This window comes from Ctenopharyngodon idella, chromosome 4 (assembly GCF_019924925.1).
Source record: "Ctenopharyngodon idella isolate HZGC_01 chromosome 4, HZGC01, whole genome shotgun sequence".
In the NCBI taxonomy this organism is placed as follows: Eukaryota; Metazoa; Chordata; class Actinopteri; order Cypriniformes; family Xenocyprididae; genus Ctenopharyngodon; species Ctenopharyngodon idella.
The window spans coordinates 27,489,899-27,508,049 of record NC_067223.1 but is presented as its reverse complement, the minus strand read 5'-3'; the positions used below and the strand labels follow the sequence as shown (position 1 = coordinate 27,508,049).

General features: G+C 38.7%; 1 long non-coding RNA gene across 1 annotated transcript in view; it reads left to right on the top strand.

Annotated features, from left to right (window-relative positions):
* Positions 1-17,221, top strand: part of LOC127511301 (uncharacterized) — a 449,991-nt gene extending 432,770 nt beyond the window's left edge. Inside the window, exon 2 of the long non-coding RNA XR_007929983.1 lies at positions 16,509-17,221. This is a non-coding gene — a long non-coding RNA (uncharacterized LOC127511301). The remainder of the gene's footprint in view (positions 1-16,508) is intronic.
* Positions 17,222-18,151: the final 930 nt, after the last annotated feature.

Sequence of the window (18,151 nt, the reverse complement as noted above, 5' to 3'; positions counted from 1 at the left end):
TAAAAATAAATAAACTAAATATTTAAGAATTAGTCATCCCCACTTTGAGCACTGGCTTTTTAGAAATATCCTATTCAGATATCCAACTATAATTCATTTGTTCTGGAATTAGAAGTGTTGGGTAGAGTAATATTCTGCCGGTCATAGAGCTGCTCTCTTGGCCGCAAGGGTATTTCAACATGGAATGTGTAGAAAAGCGCAGACTAAAGGTGACGATACACAGGGCAGCTTTTTGATCAGTGCTGCTTGTGCACTTTCCCATTGAGAACGGGTAACAAATTTCTATCTGGATACTTCAGATCAAAATGTGTTGCCCATTCCCAATGGGAAAATGCCCAGCAACATTGATCAAAAAGTTGCCCGCGTATCATCACCTTAAGGACGCACAGGTCAAAGACCATGTATATTTTTATACATCACATGATGGTCTTTATTAAACAGATTTGTCAAAAGTACTATATCCAGTTCCAGTTTTTCAATAAATGATTTACCCTGTGAAGTGCTTCATAACACCCGTGTCTCCCCTACAGGTAGCGTATGGATCTACTCTGTTTACCAGCCTAATTACACTGGCATCGATTACTGCAATAAGACACTGTACCTGTTTGCTTTCTGGACCACCACATTGGTCTATATATTCTGGGGCTTGTTGATCTTATTACGTTGTTTGTGTGGAAGGATTGAAAATTAGGATAACGTATGATGGACAGGGCCAGCAGTCATCAGTAATATTAATAATAATAATAATAATAATAATAATAATAATGCTCTTGTGGACTTTTCTGGCCTGTTAATTCTTCTGTTAATTCTCTGTTATGTAACTCTCTATAATTCCTGTGTATAAATGCATTTGTATTGTTGGGCACCAGAACCTTTTGACGAGAGAACATGCAAGTTTATTAACTGGACTGGTAAACTGTCTTTATAATGGCATGTGTCAGATTTTGCATTTGAGAATATTGTGGAATGCTGAATAAAAACAAAAAAGATTAATAAACTGATACAAAAGAACATATTACCTATTATCGCTTTTCATTTAAGTCTAGTTAATTATTACACTGTTCTCTGGAATACTTTATTTTGATTGGTCAATTGTGGCATTTTGCACAAATATATTTGTATACTGACACTAAACTGTATAATTGACGTTGTCCCTGGCACCCTATTTCCTTCCTAACTGTGCTGGTTTCATGTCTTTTCTCACTTAATAATAAATAAATTCAAATGGATATTTCATGTCCTTTCCGTGGTAAATACTTATGTCAGCTGGTTAATCTCAGAATAAACCTCAACAGGGTGATCTGCACCATAACAATAAGCGAATGTACCTACCTACTCATAAAATGAATTGTGGTTTCTATAGAACAGCAGACACAATTATTATTTATATAAAATATTTATTGAACAATAAAAATAGCCATCATAAAAGTTGCTAAGCAATTTAGTCAAAAGTACATAGGCAGCGCTCTGATACGGCATTAAAGTTATATAAAAATATAAAGTTATGAAACTGCCCTCAGCCAAAACTATTTGCTCTGGAACAAATTGAGACCAAAGATTGTATGTTAGATATACTCAAAACAAATTATATCTCATGTTTAACAACTCAGCCAATCAGATTCGAGGACCAGAAGTAACTGTTGTATAAATAAATAAAGGCTATCTTTTATGTTCCAGATACTCATTATCAGGGTGAACTTTTCAGGGGTTTATAACATGTTGTAATTTTAAAAACATATAATTGTGAGCTGTATCCTCATTATTGACACAGACTCAAGCATTTGTACTTGTTCTTTTAGAAATAAACTTTTCCATGTGCCCCACCTGGTGATTGGAATACTTTACAAAATGATTTGAAGATGCAGTCTGGTGTCAATGAGTATGTTTCAATCTCTTATTTGTGAGTCGGTAAAGGAAAAAATGATTTGCAAATGTTAAGAATATATTTGTATTTGTGTTGATGCTTTGTTAAGCAACATTGTGTGAACATCTGTGGCTGCTTGTCTTGGCCAGGAGTCTAAAAGAGATTCTTAATCTCAGTTTCCTGGTTAAATAAATGACAAATAAAATAAAAAAGTTAAGATCAGTTAGTAACAGGTAAGTGCTAAACATTTTACCTTGAATGTCCAATAGAATAACAATTGTCAGTAATATGTCACTGAGAGTCAGATGAGATTCACAGTTCCAACAACTACCCTTCATAGAAGCTAACTGATAATCCTATCTTGGCAACAACTAATGGATGTTGATGGAAATCATCTTTGTTTTAACCACTGGATTTAACTAGAGCTGATGTAGAGTGTGTCCTTTCATTAGGTTAACTCTTACACAATTATTGTTAATTTCACAATTTCAAAAGGTTTTAACAATAGTTATTTTCCTAAAGACAAACAATTCAATGTCCTGATTTTAATATGTCTGTTAAATGTAACAGAGTAATGATTTAAATAAGCAGGGGAAGCTTAGGAAGTCCATAAGGTAAGAACTAAAAACTTAGCTTTGTTTTGGACAATCATTTTGAATCTACAATTTCCAATGAAACATTATTATTCAAGGTGGCTCTTAGGATTATAAGTACAATGCTTATACATACATATGTCAGTCACTGATACTGGTTCTCCTCATCAGCTCTCTCAAAGGGCTCTGTCTCCGCCTCCACCCTACAATCAAAGACAACAAAAATCACACAAATTAATGGAAAAGCATGTCAATAAATTGTGATGTAAGCAGAAAATTCTATTGTTCAGAGGTCTAGAGATTAAGCCTTCACTGGGGGCAAATGGAATTCATTTGTACAGTCAGTTTTCATATTTTGACAAATATATCCTTTAAATTTAGTCAATATTTTGTCATGTCATATCCAGTCATTTTCATCAATATTACTGACTAAAATGGCACCTAATTGTAGTTGAAAAAAAATAACATTTTAGTTGACAAAGTGCAAATTTAAACCAAATATTTAAACATTTTACATAATTAATATTAATGAACGTGTAAATGTGAAAATGCCTTTGTTGTGAAAATGAATATCGTTAATATTTTCTCGCCATATTTTCATCAATATAATGTTTAAATTAAAGCTACTTAATTATTATTATTATGAAGCACATTTTTTTCATCTCATCTTTATTATAGTTATCGCTGATTACAAAAAAAAAAAAAAAAAAAAAAAAAAAAAAAAAAAAAAAATTTGTTAATGAGCCTTTTCATCAGTAATTCCATTGCGATGAAAATATGACGACCAATTTTCAACCTGCTTTGTATTATTACAGTATCGGTAGTATACAGTATGTTTACTCTTCCTATGTGTTACCTGGTCTGAGAAATTCCTGTTTATTTGTCAGTAAAAGTTTTGACAGCTTCAGGGCTATCGTAAAAAAAACTACAGATTATACTTCCACATTTTTGTATCCACAGGTCGGAAAACTAAGATGAAAACCTTTGTTGTGTTTGCCCTTTCGGAATACAAACACATAAAAAAGCAGTATAATGCCGAACTATTCTAATAAACAATATATCCAGGCCTCGGTAATCGCTACAGGGTCTCAGGCCCCCGTCCTTTTTTTTGACAAAGAAGAATCCCGACGATGCTGGTGATGTGGATGGCCGGATGAACCCCTTGGCTAATTCTTCTTCAATGTAGGCTTTCATAGCGGCTGACTCAGGCTGTGACAATGGGAAAATTCTACCTTTAGGAGGTGTGGTACCTGGTATTAGATCGATGGCACAGTCCCCGGGCCGGTGAGGGGGTAATTCGGTAGCTTTCAGTTTGCTGAATGCCACAGCCAAATCGGCGTATTCGGCGGGGATGTCGAGTTTCCCGGGGCTGGATTCTTGCAGCTCGACAGTTTGAATGGGTAATGGAGTGACTTGCTGTAAGCAGTTCTTATGGCAGAAGGCGTCCCATTGCAGTATCTGTCCCTCTTTCCAGGAGATCTGTGGGTTATGAGTACGAAGCCACGGCAGACCAAGGATTATGGTTGTTTGGTGAGTGAATGACGTAGAACCGGATGCGTTCGCGGTGCAGAATTCCGATTTGTAATTTGAGTTCGTCGGTGATGTGAGCCACCTTTCCTCCTCCAATGGGTTTTCCATCTAACACCTCCACTGTCAACGGAGAATGGCAGTCGGTTAGTGAAATATTGTATTCTTTGATGAAAGTGTCAGACATGAAATTACCGGCAGCGCCAGAGTCCAGTAGAGCTTGGGTGATAATACTTTGATTGTTGACGGTGATTTGGACGGGAATTTTGATGCAGTTGGTTGAGTAATCGGATGGAATGAGGGAACTCACCGCTTTAGAACTGGCGGGCGTGGGTCGAACCGGGCAGTTGACTTTGAAATGACCAGCCTGGCCGCAGTACAGACAGAGGTGCATTTGTCGTCTTCTCTCTCTCTCTCCTCCGGCTGGAGTGGGGTGTAACCCAGTTGCATGGGCTCGGGGTTTTGACACGTTGAGCTGGGAACTCGTGTGAAGCGTCGTGAGCGAAGAAGGTTGTCAATGTGAATGGAGAGGTCAATAAATGAATTTAGCGAGCTGCCCTCGTCCCGGCAGGCGAGTTCTGCTTGTAACTCCATGGATAAACCTTGACGGAACAGCAGCTTCAACGTGTCCTCCACCCAGTTGCTGCCGTTGTTTTGCCCTGTGTGAGTGAGAGCAGCTGATCGCCCGGACTTTGACCCCCCGTGGGATGTTCAAATACCTCTCTGAATCGCTGCAGGAACCCAGTGAATGTGGGAAATACGGAATTATCATCTCTTCAGACAGCCGTGGCCCAGTCCAGCGCTTTGCCGGTTAACAGAGAACACACAAAGGATATTCGGCTTGATTCGGTGGGATACAGAGAGGGTTGCTGATTGACACACAGCAAGCACTGTAGAAGAAACCCCTTACATTTCGCTGGAGAGCCATCAAACTTTTCAGGTAAGGCCAGACGGGGGTTCACGGCTGGAGGATTTGAGAAAACTGGCGTGGCAGGTGCCGCGGGCGGCGGCCTCGGTGGGATTGAGGCGTAGGCCCTGTAGTGTCTTTACCAGCTCCTCCGTGAGCGAGGTTAAGCGATTCAGTTGGTGGTGATGCATCGCTAACTGATTGGCCTGAGCTGATAGCTCGGTGGAGATCTGTAGCAAAGCTGCTGGATGGCGAAGTCTTCTGTAATGAAGGGTCAACAGTGTGTGGATCCATAAGCAGCTTTATTAAACACAGCGGTAGTACAGACAAGGGCAGAGCAGTACTGTAAACAGGGACAGGCGAGGGTCGAGGCAGGCAGCAGAGAATCAGAGTCAGGTCACAGGCAAGGATCGAGACAGGCGGCAAACAAACACAGTCCAGGGTACAGGCAAGGTTCAGGGCAGGCGGCAGGGGTTCACGAGAGATAAACAGTCCAGGTAACAACAAGATAACAGTCCACAGAATAACGCTCAGAGATGATCACCATAGCAAATCAAGACTTCACAAAGATGTGGTGTGTATGCGTGTCTTAAATAGTGTGCGTGTGATGCAGTTCAGGTGTGTGTGCAATCAGTCCCAGGAATGAGGGCCTATGGGAAATGAAGTCCGAATGGTGGAGAATCAGTATTCCGGTGATGGCTCCCTCCGGTGGTCCGGAGGATGAACCGTGGGAGCCATATTCATGACACTGTCATTGTCAACTATGTTTTGACTGATTTATTTATGTTTAATATCTAGACTGCTGCTTTTGATATTATTTCAGGGTAAAGTTTACATTCACATGGACTGGTGTTTTGAACAACATTCTTAAAAATGATCTTTAAAGTAGACCTATGATAGAAATGTTCTTGTCCTTAGTGAGAACTTTACACCGATATCTGCAAATTCTCAGAAGTCTTTTAAAAGGATCACTGTACCTGTGGCAGAACAGACCCATAAAACACTGAATATGTGAGTCAGTTAAAGTGCAGAACACAAGTGTGTGCTAGTGGTGTACCGTAACAGCTGACAAACTCACCAGGGAAACATCATTTTATTAGGAATATCAAAATGGTGTTTAATGTTTAAGCTTGGAAACTAGCAGATATATGTTACACTGATAAAATATACAATCTGAAAACAGTAGTTTTATTGAGAAATCATAGCCTGTTTTTACACTTTTTTTAAACTAAACTAAATTATAGAATGATTCATGAATAAATAACTGCTGGCTTTCAGCCTAATCTTCCCTCTCTGCTTTGCTGATGTGTTTGTGTGGTTTAATGTCACAGTATTTTCATTCTGATCTCTTTCTCTCTCACACAGCTCAGGCTGAGGGCAGTATTGAGGGTCCTGACCCCTGCTGGAGCCAGTTCAGAACGGATGAAGAAGGGTAAATAATGATCACCGTCTGTACAGAGAAACCCAGATTTGAGTTTATTCTCATAGATTAGTTATTAGTTAATAAAATATGTTATTAAGGAATTAATACGTCATGACACATTTAATTAAAAGCAATTCATATATTACTTAATCTATTAATCATATAGACTCTTTATAGTTGCGGATGCAGTAATCATTAATTAATGGTTTAGTTCTTCATGAGTCATACATTAACACATGATTATCTGTGCATTAGTTAAGCATGAATTAATGCATATTAGTGCACCAGTATTGTAAAGTGTTACCCAAAAAACTTCAAAAAGTTATCACAAATTGTAGGTGTAGCATCAGGGAATGAGAGCATAGTGATTCAGTACATTATGTATTGTACTAAACTGAGTCTTTGGGCTGTGTGCATGCTTTGCTATCAAGTTAGAAAAATATTTTTCCCTAGCAGCTTTAACTGAGTGCTGGTAACTCACCATGCGATCTCTCGTTTCTTTTCCTATTCACAATGTAATATGAATGAAAAATAATAATTGACAATACAGGTGCTGGTCATATAATTAGAATATCATCAAAAAGTTGATTTATTTCACTAATTCCATTCAAAAAGTGAAACTTGTATATTATATTCATTCATTACACACAGACTGATATATTTCAAATGTTTATTTCTTTTAATTTTGATGATTATAACTGACAACTAAGGAAAATCCCAAATTCAGTATCTCAGAAAATTAGAATATTGTGAAAAGGTTCAATATTGAAGACACCTGGTGCCACACTCTAATCAGCTAATTAACTCAAAACACCTGCAAAGGCCTTTAAATGGTCTCTCAGTCTAGTTCTGTAGGCTACACAATCATGGGGAAGACTGCTGACTTGACAGTTGTCCAAAAGACGACCATTGACACCTTGCACAAGGAGGGCAAGACACAAAAGGTCATTGCAAAAGAGGCTGGCTGTTCACAGAGCTCTGTGTCCAAGCACAATAATAGAGAGGCGAAGGGAAGGAAAAGATGTGGTAGAAAAAAAGTGTACAAGCAATAGGGATAACCGCACCCTGGAGAGGATTGTGAAACAAACCCCATTCAAAAATGTGGGGGAGATTTACGAAAAGTGGACTGCAGCTGGAGTCAGTGCTTCAAGAACCACTACGCACAGACGTATGCAAGACATGGGTTTCAGCTGTCGCATTCCTTGTGTCAAGCCACTCTTGAACAACAGACAGCGTCAGAAGTGTCTCACCTGGGCTAAAGACAAAAAGGACTGGACTGCTGCTGAGTGGTCCAAAGTTATGTTCTCTGATGAAAGTAAATTTTGCATTTCCTTTGGAAATCAGGGTCCCAGAGTCTGGAGGAAGAGAGGAGAGGCACACAATCCACGTTGCTTGAGGTCCAGTGTAATGTTTCCACAGTCAGTGATGGTTTGGGGTGCCATGTCATCTGCTGGTGTTGGTCCACTGTGTTTTCTGAGGTCCAAGGTCAACGCAGCCGTATACCAGGAAGTTTTAGAGCACTTCATGCTTCCTGCTGCTGACCAACTTTATGGAGATGCAGATTTCATTTTCCAACAGGACTTGGCACCTGCACACAGTGCCAAAGCTACCAGTACCTGGTTTAAGGACCATGGTATCCCTGTTCTTAATTGGCCAGCAAACTCGCCTGACCTTAACCCCATAGAAAATCTATGGGGTATTGTGAAGAGGAAGATGCGATATGCCAGACCCAACAATGCAGAAGAGCTGAAGGCCACTATCAGAGCAACCTGGGCTCTTATAACACCTGAGCAGTGCCACAGACTGATCGACTCCATGCCACGCCGCATTGCTGCAGTAATTCAGGCAAAAGGAGTCCCAACTAAGTATTGAGTGCTGTACATGCTCGTACTTTTCATATTCATACTTTTCAGTTAGCCAAGATTTCTAAAAATCCTTTCTTTGTATTGGTCTTAAGTAATATTCTAATTTTCTGAGATACTGAATTTGGGATTTTCCTTAGTTGTCAGTTATAATCATCAAAATTAAAAGAAATAAACATTTGAAATATATAAGTCTGTGTGTAATGAATGAATATAATATACAAGTTTCACTTTTTGAATGAAATTAGTGAAATAAATCAACTTTTTGATGATATTCTAATTATATGACCAGCACCTGTAAGTGTGCTTATTTGCACTTTCTGCAGGTATTCATGAGATAATGTGAACATAAATATTACTCAATTAAACTGCTGATTATTTTATATTACTCCGTTCAAATTCAACTCAGTTACAGTGACTTGAGTGATGCAACAATTGTGTTATTTCATGCATATTTTTATACATATTTTTGTACATTGATAAATAGCAGGAGTCAACACTAAGTTTAAAAAAATAAAACATTACTGTGAGTTCTTGAGTTGTTGAACACACTTACTGTAAAGATATTTAGGATGTTACCCTGAGTGAAGAATGAAAAATAACTTCGCTCGAAGTAAATTGTGAGAAATCACATGGCAATTGTAAGGAGGAAAAGCTGCAGAATGTGAGTAAAACAGGCTAAACCGATTCAACCTGGTGAACTGAAGGAGAGAAGAGATGGACTCCTCAAACTCTGGTCACTTCTAACAGCACTAACATGAATCTACTGCAGCCCATATTTACTGTCAAAATCACACATTTACATACTGTTGATTCTACTGATACCAAGAGCTGAATGAACAATCTGATAACAATGTGTTTTAAGAATTTAAGATATCAGTATTTAAAACATATTTAATTAGAACTAAACTGTGGCTTCCATGCATTCACAGAAGTGTTCATAATAAGCAGTAGAATCATAAAATAGGCTAATCTAATGATTGACTGATCAATAAATGTGTCATACTCAGTGTCTCTTTGAGAAAGATTAATAAGGAGGTCTGAGATTAAAACTCAAAACTATTCTATCATAATTCTTCTCTTTAATTGTCATGTTATTTCTCACAGTTTACAGATTTTAAGGGTTGTGTCACAGAGGGTTACATTCCCTCTTAATCAAATCTGTGATCAGTTCATGTGTACAGAAGACAAATCAAATATGGTGACGTGTCAGTGATATCAAACCCTCAGTAGTGGTTGTGTCAGGATTTGGGCTCTGTAAACAGCATTTCTCTAAATATCTTCTGTGTTGGAGGATTTCTGCGTCATATCATGTAGATCATCATATTAGAAATGTGTTAGCAATGGATGCTGGGATGATTTTCTCTTGATTATAATCACACTCTTCATGTCTCTTGATTTCCACAGAAGCTGATCCCAAGAGCAGGAATGACTTCCTAAAATGTAAGTCACTGTGAAAACGAGCAGATAAACTCTCTGAGTGTGTTCATGTTCTTCCTGCAGAAGGAGAAACTTTGACACAAAACACTGATAAATAATGACAGACTCATGAAATACAGGGATAGCCTTTTCTATCAAAACTTCTCTTTCTGCAGCTCTTGATTAAAAGCACACCTGTTTTGATCTCTATCACAGAGACGCACAAACTTGAGTATTATTATTACAGACACCGATTACATATGCGCTGCACAACACACACGGAGCATGTGAACAAATGTGACGGAGGTGGTTTTTCTCCTCCACTCTGCGATGTGGTTTGTACGAACACTACGACAGGCTTAGTCTCTGGCAGAACAATAAATGCACAAACACAAATGCTGGTTTGGTGTATTGTGACCTAAATAAATGTAAAATAACATTAACCATGGCCTTTCTAGAGTTCACAAAAGGCCAAATAACTTCTAAAATATATGTTAATAGTCAAATTAAATGGTCAAAATACTACCCTAACTAAATCATAAACATAAAAAACTCAACTTATTTTGCATTATAATCGAATATATTTAACTAAATTGAGACGGAGCATAAGCTTACCCACCCACAGCGTGCAGTACACATTGCGACTGCCTTTTTGCCTGCAGCTCTCACACAACCCACATGAGGGCACCAGTACAACATGAAATTAACCGCTGCTGAATTTATAAGAATTCACAATTAAACGAAATAAAATCCTAACTCTTACACAAATGCATGTTGAATTAAGAAAAATCATGGTGCTGAGTCTGAATTATCCATAAATGTGCAAGTGTTTTAAACAATGTTCATTTTTGTTTTCATGCAGTTGTGATATATTATGCATAGGCGGAAACATTTGATTCAAACACCCACGTGATCTCATTCCTGGCAACAAGTGACTGTAAAAAAATGTGTTCGTCATTGAATCGTTCATTCAAGAGATTCGTTCAAAAACACTGATTCATCCAGTAATGAAACAAGTGAAGTCTTTATGAGCGAGTCATTGAATCATTCTAGATCATCCATTGTGAAGGCCTCACCGACACGACAGCCAGTGGCACAGCTCCTCAACAAACTGTCCATACCGGCGTGATGAATACGATCCTCAACTGGATGGAACTGGAATAAATACTTTGAATGTTGCGATCCTATTGGACTTATGATAGCTACCTGAATCGTAACAAAGCACTGTTTGCCAGAGGAGAACTGGCCCCCCGACTAAGCCTGGTTTCTCCCAAGGTTTTTTTTCTCCATTTTAACACCTATTTGCCACCTGATGTCACCTGTTGGAGTTTGGGTTCCTTGCTGCTGTCGCCTTTGGCTTGCTTAGGATGTTGCTTAGGATGTGGTATCATCTACTGCATTACTCCAATAAGCAGTCACAGGTGGTAAAGTAACAATGTTTTGCTGGAATAGTGAGCGGACTGATCTATTATTATTTTTGTAGGGTGAAGCAAAACACAATTTGCCAACAGGAGTATTAACTAAACTCAGAGAGACTGGAAGCTGGGATTGAGCACCTCTCAGTAAAATAAGAACACCTGATGGGATTGAACCCATTACTATTGCAAACTCTTTGGGAGAAACAGGAGAATTTAGTAATTGATTAATAAAATATTTTTATCAAACCAATTCTGAAAAAATATAGATTTATTCTTGTATAAAATATTACAGTTATTCCAAATAAAATATTTATGAGGTGAGAAATTGTGCTTGAGTATCAAAGACCAAGCTAAAAGAGCCTGCCTATGAAAAGCAGATAACGTTGCTGGTAATTTTTCAATTTTGTAGTTACATAACAGAAGAAAATCAAGGCCACCAAACTAAGAAAAGACATAATTCGGAATAAAGTTCCATAAAGACACTGGGTTCTTTGGGTTCTTTTGTTTCTAAACTGTTTCAGCCAATTAATTTTGAAGAAATAATTTAGAGTACTAAAATCCCAAAAATTAAGACAACCCTTTTCGCTAGTATTCATTACGACAGATTTTCTAATATAATGAACTGAATTTTTCCACAAAAAATTAAAAAGTGTCTGATTAATAATTTTACCAAGCTTTGGCTCCAGATGAACAGATTGAGCAGCATAAATAAGCCATGAGAGGCCTTCAGCCTTTGTAAGAAGTACCCTACCTCTCAAAGAGAGATCTCTTTGTAGCCACTGGTTAAATCTCTTCTGTCAAGTCAAGTCAAGTCACCTTTATTTATATAGCACTTTTTACAATGCAGATTGTGTCAAAGCAGCTTTACAGTGATAACTGGTATATAACTGTGGCTGCACAGCAGCTCTTAAAGAAAATGGTGTCAATGCAGGCAGATCAAAGCACTGTTGAATCAAATGTCAAGTCAAATGTCCACAACTAAGCAAGCCAAAGGCGACAGCGGCAAGGAACCCAAACTCCAACAGGTGACATCAGGTGGCAAACAGGTGTTAAAATGGAGAAAAAAACCTTGAGAGAAACCAGGCTTAGTTGGGGGGCCAGTTCTCCTTTGGCAAACAGTGCTTTGTTACGATTCAGGTAGCTATCATAAGTCCAATAGGATTGCAACATTCAAAGTATTTATTCCAGTTCAATCCAGTTGAGGATCGTATTCATCACGCCGGTATGGACAGTTTGTTGAGGAGCTGTGCCACTGGCTGTCGTGTCGATGAGGCCTTCACAATGGATGATCTAGTTGACTCAATCTCTGCTGACACTTCAGGGATGCGTTGTGGTTGTGTCAAGGCGTAGGTCCTCAATCTCACCTGGATACGGCCCGGATCCTGTTGACTACGGTAAACCTCGGGATAAACAGAGAGACTAATATTAGCGTAGATGCCATTCTTCTTCTGATGTAACGAGTTCATCTGATGTTATAGGAAGTGTTCCCGGTTCCAGCTGACCTAATTTATGCAGACTAATAATCCTTTAATGGATTTGAAAAAATAAATTGATAATGTGTTATGTGTATGCCAGGTTAAAGAGATGCGTTTTTAGTCTAGACTTAAACTGACAGAGTGTGTATGCTTCCCGAACAATGCTAGGAAGATTGTTCCAGAGTTTAGGTGCCAAATAGGAGAAGGATCTACCGCCTGCAGTTGATTTTGATATTCTAGGTATTATCAGCTGGCCTGAATTCTGAGATCGCAATAGACGTGAAGGACTATAATGAATTAAGAGCTCGCTCAGGTACTGGGGAGCTAAACCATTTAGTGCTTTGTAAGTAATTAGCAAGATTTTAAAATCTATACGATGTTTAACAGGAAGCCAATGCAGTGTTGACAGAACTAGGCTAATATGGTCATACTTCCTAGTTCTAGTAAGAACTCTAGCTGCTGTATTTGGGACCAGCTGTAGTTTGTTTAACAGGCGAGCAGAACAACCACCCAGTAGAGCGTTACAGTAATCTAGCCTTGAGGTCATGAACGCATGAACTAACTGTTCTGCATTTGTCATTAAAATTAACTAAAATCACTAAAATTAACATTAAAGAGGTGTGTGAACTCGCAAGTACAATGTCAGGAGAAGTAATTTGCTCTGGCCCCCTTCCTGTTCGTCGGAGTGATGAGATAGTTAGCAGATTATCATCACTCAATGGCTGGCTGTCTAAGTGGTGTCCGCAAAATAATATAGGTTTCATAGATAATTGGAAAAGTTTTTGGGGCAGACCTGACCTGTTAAAAAGAGATGGTATTCATCCCTCCCGGGATGGTGCTGCTCTTCTCTCTAGTAATATGGCACATAGTCTTAGAACTGAAACATGACAAACTGGGGCCCGGGTCAGAAAGCAGACAGACTGGCTAAACCGACTGTCTGCTAGCTGCCTCACGTTACAGAAGTCAGAAAATTCAGATAACTCTCAACACATAGAAACTCTTACACCTAGATATTTTCAAATAGAGACTGTGTCTGTACCCCGAATTAGTAAAAACAAAAAACTTCCAAACCCATTTAATGGTAAAAATTTAATTGATGTTCAACAAATAAAAAATAGAGATAATAATGCTAAACAAATGATAAAACTCGGGTTGTTAAATATTATATCCCTTTCTTCAAAATCACTTATTGTTAATGATATTATCAAAGATAATAATCTAGATGTGCTGTGTTTGACAGAAACTTGGCTAAAACCGGACGATTACATTACTTTAAATGAGTCTAGTCCTCAAGGTTATGATTATCGACACAATGCCCGTCAGAAAGGCAAAGGGGGAGGTGTTGCTGTAATCTATAGTAATATTTACAGTATTGGTCAGAAGTCTTTCAAATATAATTCCTTCGAAACTATGGTACTTTACGTAACATTATGTAAGTTGACATTTGTGCTGGCTACTGTATACAGGCCACCAGGACACAATACAGACTTTATCAAAGAATTTGCTGACTTTCTATCAGAGTTAGTACTAGCTGCAGATAAAGTCCTTGTTGTTGGTGATTTTAATATTCATGTAGATAATAAAAAAGACGCATTAGGATTGGCATTTGCAGATATTCTAAACTCTATTGGTGTTAGACAACATGTGTCAGGACCCACTCATTGTCGTAATCATACTTTAGATCTAATATTGTCACATGGAATCGATATTGATGCTGTTGAAATTCTGCAGCAGAGTGACGACATCTCAGATCATTATCTAGTCTTGTGTATACTACATTTAGTCAAGGCGGCTAAACTGCCTCCATGCCATAAATATGGTAGAACCATCACTTCTACCACTAAAGATTGCTTTATAAATAATCTTCCTGATCATTTTCATCGCCTTAGCATACCAGACAGCTTAGAAGACCTCGATGTTGCAACAGAAACTATTGTCTCTGTCTTTTACAGCACATTAGACTCAGTTGCTCCTTTGCGTTTAAAAAAGATTAAGGAAATTAATCCAATGCCATGGTACAATGACCACACTCGGGCCCTAAAGTTAGCAGCCAGAAAAATGGAGCGCAGCTGGAAGAAATCAAAACTAGAAGTATTTCGTATTTCGTGGAGAGAGAGAATGATTGAGTACAGAAAGGCCTTAAAATCTGCTAGATCTGCCTATTTTTCAAAACTCTTAGAAGAAAATAAACACAACCCTAGGTATTTATTTGATACAGTGGCTAAATTAACAAGAAATAAAGCTTCAACTTCTGATGTTTCCAAAGAGCACAGCAGTAATGACTTTATGAACTTCTTTACTTGCAAGATTGATAATATTAGAGAAAAAATAATAACCATGCAACCGTCTACTACAGTATCGTGTCAGATAGTGCATTGTAGTGTCCCTGAGGAAAAATTCAATTCATTTACTGCTTTAGGAGAGGAAGAATTGTCTAAACTTGTTAAATCATCAAAATCAACAACATGTATGTTAGACCCTATACCGACTAAGCTATTGAAAGAAATGCTTCCAGAGGTCATAGACCCTCTTCTCAATATCGTCAATTCATCTTTATCATTAGAATACGTACCAAAAACTTTTAAGCTGGCTATTATTAAACCTCTTATTAAAAAACCACAACTTGATCCTAGAGAATGTCAATTACAGGCCGATCTCAAATCTCACTTTTCTGTCAAAAATACTAGAAAAGGCAGTATCATCACAGCTATGTTCCTTTTTAGAAAGAAATGGTATCTGTGAGGATTTCCAGTCAGGATTTAGACCGTACCATAGTACTGAGACTGCTCTCATTAGAGTTACTAATGATTTGCTCTTATCATCAGATCGTGGTTGTATCTCTCTATTAGTGTTACTGGATCTTAGTGCAGCATTTGACACTATTGATCACAATATTCTTTTAAATAGACTCGAAAATTATGTTGGCATTAGTGGAATTGCATTGTCATGGTTCAAATCATACTTATCTGACCGTTATCAGTTTGTAGTAGTAAACGAAGACATGTCATATCGATCACAAGTTCAATATGGAGTACCACAAGGCTCAGTACTAGGACCGTTACTGTTCACTCTGTACATGCTACCCTTGGGAGATATCATTAGGAAGCATGGCGTTAGTTTTCACTGTTACGCTGATGATACTCAGCTCTATATTTCTTCGCGCCCTGACGAAACTTACCAATTCACAAAATTAACGGAATGCATAGCTGATATAAAAAATTGGATGACCAGTAATTTCCTACTACTAAATTCAGAAAAAACAGAGATTCTAATTTTTGGACCAAAAACTTCTTCACGTAATAACCTAGAATATTGTCTAACACTTGATGGCTGCTCTGTTAAGTCTTCGTCGTCAGTTAGGAACCTGGGTGTGCTCTTTGATACCAATCTCTCATTTGAAGGCCATGTTACTAGCATCTGTAAAACCGCATTCTTCCATCTTAAAAATATATCTAAACTACGACATATGCTCTCAATGAAAAATGCAGAACAGTTAGTTCATGCGTTCATGACCTCAAGGCTAGATTACTGTAACGCTCTACTGGGTGGTTGTTCTGCTCGCCTGATAAATAAACTACAGCTCGTACAAAATGCAGCAGCTAGAGTTCTTACTAGAACCAGGAAGTATGACCATATTAGCCCAGTTCTGTCAACACTGCATTGGCTTCCTGTTAAACATCGTATAGATTTTAAAATCTTGCTAATTACTTACAAAGCACTAAATGGTTTAGCTCCCCAGTACCTGAGCGAGCTCCTAATTCATTATAGTCCTTCACGTCTATTGCGATCTCAGAATTCAGGCCAGCTGATAATACCTAGAATATCAAAATCAACTGCAGGTGGTAGATCCTTCTCCTATTTGGCACCTAAACTCTGGAACAATCTTCCTAGCATTGTCAGACACACTCTGTCAGTTTAAATCTAGACTAAAAACGCATCTCTTTAACCTGGCATACACATAACACATTACCAATTTATATTTCCAAATCCGTTAAAGGATTATTAGGCTGCATAAATTAGGTCAGCCGGAACCGGGAACACTTCCTATAACACCTGATGTACTCGTTACATCAGAAGAAGAATGGCATCTACGCTAATATTAGTCTTTCTGTTTATCCCGAGGTTCACCGTAGTCAACCGGATCCGGGCCGTATCCAGGTGAGACCAAGGACCTGCACCTTGACACGACCACAACGCAGCCCTGAAGTATCAGCAGAGATTGAGTCAACTAGATCATCCCCTGTGAAGGCCTCATCGACACGACAGCCACGACACAGTTCCTCAACAACCGTCCATACCGGCGTGATGAATACGATCCTCAATTGGATGGAACTGAAATAAATACTTTTAATGTTGCGATCCTATTGGACTTATGATAGCAACCTGAATTGTAACAAAGCACTGTTGGCCAGAGGAGAACTGGCACCCCGACTAAGCCTGGTTTCTCCCAAGGTTTTTTTCTCCATTTTAACACCAATTTGCCACTTGTCTGCCACCTGATGTCACCTGATGGAGTTTGGGTTCCTTGCCGCTGTCGCCTCTGGCTTGCTTAGTTGGGGACACTTGACTTGACATTTGATATTCAACAGTGCTTTGATCTGCCTGCATTGACACTATTCTTTAAGAGCTGCTGTGCAGCCAAACAATGTACCAGTTATCAATGTAAAGCTGCTTTGACACAATCTACATTGTAAAAAGCGTTATATAAATAAAGGTGACTTGACTTGACTTGACTTGTCATTGAGAGCATATGACGTAGTTTAGATATATTTTTAAGATGGAAGAATGCGGTTTTACAGATGCTAGAAACATGGCCTTCAAATGAAAGATTGGTATCAAAGAGCACACCCAGGTTCCTAACTGACGACAAAGACTTAACAGAGCAGCCATCAAGTGTTAGACAGTATTCTAGGTTATTACGTGAAGAAGTTTTTGGTCCAAAAATTAGAATCTCTGTTTTTTCTGAATTTAGTAGTAGGAAATTACTGGTCATCCAAATTTTTTATATCAGCTATGCATTCCGTTAATTTTGTGAATTGGTAAGTTTCGTCAGGGCGCGAAGAAATATAGAGCTGAGTATCATCAGCGTAACAGTGAAAACGAATGCCATGCTTCCTAATGATATCTCCCAAGGGTAGCATTTACAGAGTGAAAAGCAACGGTCCTAGTACTTGTCACAGACACGCCAGGCTCCACCATCAGCCAATCACAAAGCACACTATCACCAGAATACTGATCACCGGCACCTGCACCTCATCAGCAACTCATCACTATCTGTATAAAGAACACTCACACTCTTCACTCCATGTCCGGTCTCGTTTGCATCTACACTTACCTGTATGCTTACCTTAAGCACTCCAAGCTATCTACTTACCTATCTCCAGCGTCTCCTGTTCTCCTCGTGTGATTCTCCGTCAGTGTGTGAGTGTTCTCCGTTCTCCGTGTCAAGATTCTCCAGCGTCACTCAAGCTCTCCACAACTGCAACCACCAAAAGGACAGTATCACCACTCTGCACTCCAATCTTCAACATTGTTTAAGTTACATCCACTTTCACTGCTGTTCCACTCTACTGGTGTCAATAAACTACCTGTTTGCTAATTCCTGTCTGCGACCCTTCTGTATTGTAACAGAAGACCGGACCAATAACAGCCAGACACCAGTA